The 11,344-nt window shown below is 35.0% G+C and overlaps 1 non-coding gene across 1 annotated transcript; it reads left to right on the top strand.

Moving 5' to 3' along the window:
• The first annotated feature begins 222 nt into the window (after positions 1 to 222).
• LOC141694897 (small nucleolar RNA R71) lies at positions 223 to 329 on the top strand. The gene has a single exon (XR_012564176.1). It is a non-coding gene; the product is annotated as a small nucleolar RNA R71 (small nucleolar RNA).
• Positions 330 to 11,344: the final 11,015 nt, after the last annotated feature.

The raw sequence follows: 11,344 nt of genomic DNA, 5'->3' as shown, positions 1-11,344 counted from the left end.
CTATAGTTGTAGCTGTATCCACTTCAAGAATTACTGCTACCTTTCCCTTGTGGCAATCTCTGGGTTGGATACTGATATTCATTCGTAGCCATCATCTCAATCAGAGCATAAGCTTCCTCATAGCTTTTAGCCCATAGCGCTCCACCTGATGCTGCATCGAGCATAGGTCTCGACTGTGCTCCCAACTCATTATAAAAGCAATTTCTCACCATCCAGTCGGGCATTCCATGATGAGGACACTTCCTAAGCATCTCTTTGTAGCGCTCTCAAGCTTCACATAGAGTTTCTCCCGATTGCTGCACAAATTGAGTAAAAGCATTCCTGAGTGTAGCTGTCTTCGCCATAAGGAAGAATTTAGTAAGAAACTTCTGAGCAAGATCCTCCAAAGTAGTGATAGAACATGCTAGTAGAGAATGTAATCAACACTTAGCTTTATCCCTCAGAGATAATGGGTTGCAGACCTCGATGAAATCTCTGATATGCTTGTTGGGATCTTCCGTTGGAGCACCCCCAAACTGGAATGAATTTTGTACCATCTGAATTATGCCAGGCTTGATTTCAAAAGTATTAGACGTGATGGCTGGTCTGACAATGCTAGACTGAATGTCACTGATCTTCGGTTGAGAATAATCCATCAAAGCTTTTGGATTTGCTACTGGTTCTCCCATTGCAATGATAACTAGAGTACCTGAAACACACGACTAAAGTAAACCTTGTAAGTAAGAGAGTCCGAGTTAGTGAACTTTAACAACCACTGATGTCAAGCACATAAACTAAAAATTAACATCGAGTTCCCGGCAGCGGCGCCAAAAACTTGTTAACATCGAGTTCCCGGCAGCGGCGCCAAAAACTTGTTAGGGAAAAAACACGCGCTAAAATTACACGCAAGTATACGCGTTCGCAAGTTGTATAAGGTATAAATCAGATTCATTCCCACAGAGACTCTTTTAGTTAACTTAAGATTATGTACCTATGCAACAATGGTATGGCTATCGCTCAATGCTAAGACAATAACAAGTTGAGATGTTTATAACTAAGATTAAACTAACATGCAATTAACTAAGAATAAAAGTGATTGAATTAACTATATGAGACAAACATGGGATTCTAACTTCATTAAATACTTCATTCAAAGTTATTGTTCTTAACCTTAACATGTAATGGTGATGACAACTAATCAGATAATACGAAACTAGTAAACGCCAACTTTCGTTATACGAATACCCTACTACCAGACATCCACAAAATAGATAGAAGCTGAATAGACACCAATTATGTTAAGACCCTATATATTTATAGAATTTGACAACATAAAGGTTTAATACGCAAGTTATCTATCGTGATTACATAGGGTAAGTAATATGATTAAATTACCTATAAATCATGCATAATAAATACATGAACCTATGCTAGCATGGCAAGTTCTAAACCTCTATATTCACTTTCGCTTCAATAGAGATTAACACGCTATTTTATATGTTAGCTACGCACATAAGACGAATAAGCACAATCAATACTAGGATATCAATCAATCACCACACACCAAGATATTGAATAAATTAACTATAGAAATCTATAAGTAAATTCTTTAGAACCCCACGATAATGATTAGTTCATAACCGAACTCATCGTCATCATGAGTTCCAATGAAAGCATGATAATAAATAATATAAGAGTATTAGGGTTCAAAGGCAAATCGAAAACAAGCATCCAAGTATCAACTATACTAAAGAAAATAAAAGTCTTCTTCTCCGTAGCTGTCTCGTGCTCTCTAAATCTTCTTATTGCTCTCCCTTGCCTCCTTGTTGTTAAAAACGTCTTTTTATTGATATATATAGGCTCCAGGTTGACTAGGACTCTCAAAAGCTTCAATTTTGACTAAAATCAGGATTCTGGTGCAGAAATAGGGAGTGGACGCTCTACTTTCGGACGCGGGCGCGCTGGAATAGTGATTTCTGGAGCGCGGGTGTGCTGGTTCTGGCGCGACCGCGCTGGCCTTTTAGAATTTTTTTGACAATTCTTCGTTTGATCGTATCTTGAGTTCTCCTTGTCAGAATCAGACGATTCAACTGCCCACGTGAAACTAATGATATTCTCTACAACTTGAGAATTGCCTAGGATTCTAATTCAGATCTTTTTTTTAGCATATTTCCTTGAAAAGCTGCTTTCTTCATTTAACTGATGCATAAAATGCAATAATACAAAAACATATCAAAAATACCAACAACTTGAGTCCAAAACACCAAATAAATCTTGTAATGAAGCGCTCCAAGTAGATATAAAATCCACTTATCAATTGCCTTGAAGTTCAAGTAAGTCAGCTTCTTATGCCACAATTTGCTTTGCCCTACAGATGCCTTGGTGTAGAAGCAATAAATTTTATCATCATTTGCTGAGTCCAAGTCTGCAACGAATAAGCTTCCATTCCTTGCTCCTTTCAGAGCAACTCCACCAGTCTTTTTGCTGATAAAAGTTCATTCTCCTTTGTCAAATGAAACCTTGAATCCTTTCTCTATAAATTGACTGACACCGAGAAGATTCACTTCAAGACCAGCTACCACTGCTACATCTTCAATGACAACATTTCTAGAAATCAATTTGTCATATCCTATTGTAAAACCTTTGTTGTTGTCTCCAAAAGTCACTAATGGGTCAGCCTTCTCCTCAAACTGTGATAGTAGGGCCATATCACCTGTCATATGTCATGAGCATCCACTTTCTATGATCCATATGACTTTCTTCCCTTTGTCCTGCACACAATGAGGATTAAGTGTGTTTAGCAACCCAAGCAGTTGGGTACTTTCTTCTTGTTAACAGAATGAGCAAAACTAGAATAAGTTGTTTCATAAAGAATAGTGTTCATGGACTGTTATGCATTCTCCCTTTTTGATGCAGACCCAAAATTTACTTCTTTGAGGTCTACTCTCAGCCTGTGGCAACTTTTTATCACTTTCAAGTTGCAAGGGATGTAATTAAACTTGTCACAGAGTAGGGATCATTTACATTTGCTTCATTTTACTTGCATACTCATCCTACTATTTTGAAAATAACCTTTTTACATAGGTGAGTTAGATAATTCACATAGCCACATCTTTGACATTGTTCCCTTGGAGCATCTACAACAAATGCAAAGTTGTTGCTTTTGTTTATCCAATATTTCCATTTCTATTCTTCTTTCTTGCATCTTCAGTTTTTACTTCCTTGACAGGTGTCTTGGAGTCTTGGTTGATCATGGGCTTCTTTCAACTTTGGAAGATGGGGTTGTTTCTGCATTTTTCTTTTCATTGTCTTCATCAACAATTTCTTGCTTTATGATCAACTCTTCACTACTGAAGTCTACTTCACATGGCTTGAACATAGGTGAACCAACCTTTCTCAGCATAGCTGAGACATCTTCATTTTCAGTTGCTTTTCCTTTACCACCTATAGCTTTCTTGTTGTTATTCAAAGCATTATAATCAAGACCAATAGCTATGTTAGCACATGGCTTATTCTTCTCATGGTACTGACCAACCAACTCAGATGCATTCCTAAAAGACTTCAACTTTACTTCATTCTTTTTCATCTTCTACCTCAACACAGCTTCAATTTCAGCAGCACACTTCAACTTGTTTTTCAGATATTCATTTTCTTACTTGACTAGCTCAAGCTCCACAAGCAGTAGATCCAACTTTTTCTTTTCACTCTCAAGTTTTTTATTAGCTTTTGTTAGCCTACTGACTTCTTTAGTAGCTGCTACCAAGCTATTGTGTATATGAAACATCTCCACACTCATCCTTTCTACAGTATCCTTAAATTGACTAGCATTTAAATCAATAGTGGTTAAAGTTGGTACCTTTAATTTTGAAGTGGATGCTTCTCCATGCTCAAAGGCCATTAGTGCATAGTTTCCAACTTCTTCATCCTCATCATCATTATCATTGCCATCCCTGTTAGTGTTTGTGCCCTAGAGACAACACTATGATGTTTTAGTTAAAGACATTTGGATTATTAATTCTTAATTTACTGCGATATAAATGTTAGATTAATAAATATCCTTGGAATATGATATGCAATTCTATATCTCTAAGTACATGACTTAGAAATGAGACTACGAGAATAGTATCAATATTCCTAAAGGTCCCTAGTCGAGTATTATTATTAAGGGACAATAATAATGCATTAAGACTAGTGTGTTTGTTGACTGATGATCACATCTCATTGATCATAGGTATAGTGGTACTAAAGTCAAAGACACAGGCAGATGTACACATGTACATGGTGCTAGACAGACCCAATGTGAGATTCTACATGTCTGTTGTATCATAAGTAATTCTCACAGTGATAATGATGTAATGGTCCTTAGACCTGAAGTCATTATATTTCTATACGAGAATTAATATACATTGATTCCATTAAAAGTTATCTTTGACCTGGTAATGATAAAAGTGGACATTGGGTATATTATGAATCATATGAGAAATATGAATGATCTAGAAGGGATTTAACCCTCCTATTTTAGGAGTGATATTATTGGCCTCTTGTGTGAGCTAGACTACGAAATGCGTGGCCACGCTCAAATGTTGATTTGATATGATAGTCTACTCATTGATCAAAGAAACCTGGATTAAACATTGATGAGGATGACACATCACATGCCTCTAGTTTAATCTATAATATGTAGTTAAAGGGATTATATTACATTGTACAATATTCACAAAAGGTTTAATCGACCACCAATTTAATTATTATTACTTGGGTAGCAATGATGTATTACTAGATGCCGCTCATTGTTTACGATTTTAAATTAGATTTAAAATTTGTTGCCAATGTAATAATAACTTATAGGGTGACACACAAAGAATGCTTGAAGGATTAATTAATTTAAATTAGGTTTAAATTAAATTAAAGTAATTTGAATTATTTATAATATTAATTAAGTCTGACTTAATTAATTAGATAAATAATGATATTCAAATTTACTAATATTAATTATGATTTTTTTTGTTAAATAATTAAGTGAGGCTTAATTATAATACAAATAGAAATTTTGAATTAATAATAACTCCTAATTATTTAAGAGTTATAATTCATTTTTCTACTCTCTATATAATATTTCTTGTGTGGCTGATTTTTTTGGGTGTGCAAGACTTTTACTAAAACCCTTGCCATCAAGGGAGAAGATGGAGATGAAAGAGATATGTCCTAAGTCCAATCATGTATGAGGATTTAGGAATAACTTTTATGTAATCTGTTTTGATTTCATTGATATTAATAAAAGACTTGTTTTATTTTTATTGCGGGCTCTATTTATTTAAATGTTTAAATAAGATATATCACAGTTTAGAGTAAAGCTTTTTATGGATTGTGATGAGATCATAATAATGAGACCTAAAAGATGATAACTCTAAACTCAAATAGTTCCTGGTCGTAGGATTACTAATTGGTAATTAATAATCCGCAAAGATCGATACATACTATGTTTGCTTTATTATGAAGGATGTCTGTTCTCATAGACATTTGTGTGGTGACACTATAGCTAGTATGTAGGTGCTTATTATAGAATAAGTTCACTGAACATGACTCACACAGCTGAACAACTGATGGAGTTCACTCACGTGTCAGCAGTTGTTCACATAGTGATAGTTGTACAAGTATCCTTAGACTTGAGGTCATCATAGTCATCTTGTGTACACTGAACTATGATTTGGTTTAGTTCTTAGTCTCAAGGGACAATTATAAGGGCTCTACTGGGTATAGGAATTTGTACACGAAGATAGTGTATGATCAATAAAGGATCTACCCCTTCCAGTTTAGGAAGAGAATGTTCAATGCTGATCCACTTATGTTAGTTCAGGAATCTCTGGCCAGAGTGAATGAAATTAGAAAGGAGTTTCTAATTTACATTAAATAGAACTAAGCATAGTGAATGGGAAATCAAGTGATTAAATAAGATAGGCTTGACACAAGTTCCATGTCTTGTATTTAATCGTGACATTGCAGGGTAGAAGGAATTGATTGTACGGTAACTACTCACTGAATAGGTTCTTGGTATTCTAAGCAGTGAATTCGTATTATCCGGATAGTCGCGATATGCTGAGAAGTATCCCTCACGATGTAGAATAAATATGATTAATTAATTAATCATATTTAATGAATTAGAGAATTTATATAAATAATGATAAAATAGTTTTATTATTATTTATTTCTACTACCGGCTTAATATTGAACCTACAGGGTCACACCATAAAAGAGAATTATTTAATGGTGGGAGAATTAATTAATAATGGTTGATAATTATTTATTTATGAAATAAATAATTAATTGACAAATTTAATAATTGATTAAATGAGATTTAATTGATTAAGAAAAGGTTCTTAATATTATTAATTAAGAATTTAAATTTTAGAAATTAAATCAAGTGAGAGAATTATTTCTAAAGAGTTTAGAAAAAGGATTAATAATTAAAAGGTGTTTTAATTATTAGTGAGAATAATAAATGGTTAATAATAATAATATTTTATGGGAAAATTTTCTGCTGAAAATTTTGCCTATAAATATACTATTATAGACCCTATTTTTGCCTCAACCAAAAAGATTTACAAAACCCTAATTCTCTCCATCTCCTCCTCCTTCATTACATCGTTTTCTTGGTGGATACCGGTGGAGTGCTTCACACTTGAGGAGCAGCTGCTAAGGATCTCCGTTCATCATTTTTGGATCGCCATAAAAGACCTCCATCTTTCCATTAACGTCAAGCTTCTTAAGGTAAACATACTGAACTACGAATTAAATATTATTTTTCGCATTAATCATGCAGAGGGTTTCGGTTTTTTTAAGATTTAATTTACATTTTCGCTGCGTTTATGTGCTAAAAACCCTTCAATGGTATCAGAGCTACTTGCGAATAGTTTTTAATTCGTTTATGTGTTTAACTGTTTTCGATATATGAGCATGTACGTGATTCGCCATGATTTGATGTTGATATAATATGCTTATATATGTCTGGTTTTGAATATATGATATTCATGTGAGTTGTATAATCATAAGATGATTATGTAATCTGTATATATACTGATATATACATGATTTATGTTTGTTCTAATTATGAGAATCATATTAGATACGGATTCTGAATTGGCTGCTGCAGATTTGCTGAAATCTGGTTCTGGTGTCCGATTTACGCAAATGAATACCCTGTTCCATAGGTAAACGAGCGTCTGAACAAAACTGGTAGCCAAATCTATCAACGACTCGCCTGTAAGGCGTTTGACGTTGTTTACTGCCCGTAAACAGTGATTCTTATTTTTCTGATTTGATTCTGATTTTTCTGATTTTTGTCATATTTTTTTTTATGATTAGATCACGGATAATATGATATGTTAAGATCAAATTATGTGTTTTAACATGCTTTTATGTGTTGTATGAGCATGATGGATGGTTATGGCCTTTCGACCTTGGTGTAATGGTTTTGGTTTTAAATATGACTTGCATGTCGTCAATCTTTGTAATCATAAATCTCGAATGTAACTCGAGTTATTCTTGTAAGTTCATTAGATTAGTTCTACTTTCAATCATGTAACGTAATTGAAGACTCAAGAAGGCTATCCAATTGAGGTGATACAAAGAAGAAGACGAGGCATACAAGAAGTCTAAACAAAGAAGAAGACTTATGTAATAAGTAGTTGTATTTATTTCCATCACCATATTAGATTGACCTTAATCTTTATCATGAGCTTGATAAAGATCACATAGGATGGGGCCATAACCAAACATATTTACTTTATTGCACTTTACATTTACTTGTTTATTTAATTTTATATATGAGATATATGCCTATGTTTACCATGCGATGATAGATTTAGGTGAACTTAAATCAATATAAGGCGTGCTCTAGAAAATCTAAAATAGGAATCGTTTCTTGCCTTAACAATAATATTATGAATACAATCATGAGATTCTTGTGTTTATGAAACACGTAATTAAATATGAATTTTCAATATTGAGAGAAAGGATGATTCTGTCAAAAGCAGATTTCTATTTGTAAGAAAGTGTTATTAAGTGACGCCTCTTGACAATGCTCCATCCGATCTGGGAATCATCTGATTATCGATTATTGATTTGAAATATTTAATTTAAAAGGAAGAATCTCTTTATAATATGATTATGATTGTAACGTAATATAATCCCTCTAAAATTAAATAATATCAAGTAGTAATTGGCCAATGACACAACGGGCTTGTGTCGGTCATAGCCTTCCAACATGGTAGAAAGTGGTTCTTATTTTTAAATCATTATCGTTTCGTGCTACAGCCGAGGGCTTTGATTTTGAAATAATAAATACTTGTCTATTACATAGAGATGTGTATATTGAATTAGAATCTAAAGGTCGTTACGTGCTACAGCCGTGGGCCGTTGGAGACTGATTCAATTGTACGAAATGTTGGTTTAGACTTGACTTAGAATATTGAGTTTGTCGTGCCACAGCCGTGACTCAATTATTCAAGAGGCTAAACTTATATTAGGGAATAACATAAGTTGTAATTGACAAGAGTTGTCTGCCTATTGAACATCACATGACGTTTCGTGCCACAGCCGAGGTTGTGTGATGGAATGTAGGATCCATATTCCCACTAGCATTATGAATGCTTAATTTTCACTTAGGGGGTTGAAAAAATTAGATAAACTAGTGGGAGACACTTATGAATAAAGACCCGATTCATATAGTGTTTTGAAATGAAATTGAATATTTGCTAAGTGTTGTTATGTGTTTATCATTTACAGATTTACTATATTCGTCATGTCTTCTGCACTATCACTCCGGAGCATACTAGATGCTCACAAGTTGACTGGTCCTAATTTAGCTATTTATTTTCACTATAACAAGTTGGAGCACTGGAAGAGGAACTGCAAGGTTTACCTTGCAGAATTGAAGAAGAAGAAGGGTAGTAAGACTACCACTTCTGATTCAGGCATGTTCATGATCGAAGTTAATATGTCACTAGGTCAAATTTCTACTTGGATATTAGATACCGCCTGTGGTTCTCATATTTGTAATTCGTTGCAAGGACTAAAGGGAAGTAGGACTCTTGAAAAAGATGAGGTGAGTCTACGTATGGGCAATGGAGCAAGGGTTGCGGCCATATCTGTAGGATCATTTAGTTTACATATGCCCACGGGCAAGACTATTATTTTGAATAATTGTTATTACGTTCCCTCTATTGTGAGGAATATTATTTCTATTCCTATGTTCAATGTGGATGGTTTTTCATTTATTATTAAGAATAATGAATGTTCTGTCCTTAGAGATAATGTTCTTTTTGGACGTGGCATTTTAAATAATGGTCTGTATGCATGTGACGTAGAGCATGATTTACTTCAGATTGAACAAACTAATAAAAGAAAATGAGATGATGAAAATCTGACCTATTTATGGCACTGTAGGCTAGGTCATATTAGTGAAAATAGACTGCGGACATTGCATAAGGAAGGGTTACTTGACCCCTTTGATTTTGAATCATATCCTACATGCGAGTCTTGTCTATTGGGTAAAATGACCAAATCTCCATTTAGTGGACATGGAGAGAGGGCTGCAGATTTTCTAGGATTGGTACACACAGATGTATGTGGACCAATGTCTACGCAAGCCATAGGTGGATTTTCGTACTTCATTACTTTCATAGATGATAGATCTAGATTCGGATATGTGTATTTGATGAAACACAAGTCTGAAGCCTTTGAAAAGTTCAAAGAATATAAACATGAAGTGGATAAACAAACCAAACACAGTATTATAACTCTTCGATCAGATTGAGGTGGTGAATACTTGAATGGAGAGTTTCTAGATTATCTCAAAAAAAATGGTATAGTCTCCCAATGGGCTCCTCCATATACTCCACAGTTAAATGGGGTATCTGAAAGGAGAAATCGAACTTTGTTAGATATGGTTCGGTCCATGATGAGCTATGCGAATCTTCCAGTATTCCTATGGGGTTATGCATTGGAAACCTCGGCATATTTACTGAATAAGGTGCCTTCCAAATCTGTTCCTCAAACACCATATGAGATATGGAAAGAAAGGAAACCGAGTCTTAAACACGTTAAGATTTGGGGATGTCCATCTTATGTCAAGAAAATTGACCCAGATAAGCTGGAATCTCGATCCGTAAAATGTAATTTTGTGGGATATCCTAAAGAGACTTTGGGGTATTAATTTTACACCGATCATCGTGTGTTTGTCTCCAGACATGCTACCTTCTTGGAAAAGGAGTTTATCCTTGAAGGAAACAGTGGGAGCAAAATTGAACTTGATGAAGTTCAAGAAACACAAACTACTACGGATCAAGTGGAAACACCTGTTCAGACTGATCAACCTTCTGTGGAACAGCCCATTCGTAGGACAGGGAGAGTGTCTCGCCAACCTGAGAGGTATTATGGCCTTGTCATTAAGAATGACAATGAGTTGTTAATCATTGATGATGACGACCCTGTGACCTATAATGAGGCTATCAGTAGTGTTGACTCAGAGAAATGGCATAGTGCCATGAAATCCGAAATGGAATCTATGTATACCAACCAAGTATGGACTCTGGTTGAGGCGCCTGAATGTTTTAAGCCTATTGGGTGCAAATGGGTATACAAAAGAAAGATTGGAGCATATGGCCAGGTGGAGACCTATAAGGCCAGGCTCGTGGCAAAAGGATTCAAACAAAGGCAAGAGATTGACTTTGATAAAACTTTTTCGCCTGTAGCCCTGTTAAAATCAATTCGGATTTTGCTTGCGATTGCTGCTTACTACGACTATGAGATCTGGAAAATGAACGTGAAAACGGCCTTCCTCAATGGGGAACTTGAGGAGGAAGTGTATATGACACAGCCAGAGGGTTTTCTTTCCAAGGAAAATGAACACCTAGTGTGTAAGCTGCTGCGAACCATATATGGTTTAAGGCAAGCTTCTCGTAGATGGAACATCCGTTTTGATGAGACAATCAAAGAGTTTGGTTTTATAAAAAACATAGATGAACCATGTGTCTACAAGAAGGTTAATGGGAGCGCGGTAACATTTCTTGTATTGTATGTGGATGACATACTTCTTATAGGAAATGATATACTGATGCTACAATCAGTCAAAGTATGGCTATCAAAGAACTTCACCATGAAGGACTTGGGAGAAGCATCCTACATTCTCGGTATGAAGATCTATAGAGATAGATCTAGAAGCATGATAGGTCTTACCCAGGGTACATACATCCATAAAGTGCTTAAAAGGTTTAGCATGGAAAACTCCAAAAGAGATCTCATACCGATGAGCCATGGAGTGTCCCTTTCCGAAAAAATGTCTCCTAAGACACCTGAGAAAAGAGAG

This window comes from Apium graveolens, chromosome 10, assembly GCF_009905375.1.
Source record: "Apium graveolens cultivar Ventura chromosome 10, ASM990537v1, whole genome shotgun sequence".
Lineage (NCBI taxonomy): Eukaryota > Viridiplantae > Streptophyta > Magnoliopsida > Apiales > Apiaceae > Apium > Apium graveolens.
The sequence above is the reverse complement of the archived record's forward strand: the minus strand, read 5'-3'. Positions and strand labels throughout refer to the sequence as shown.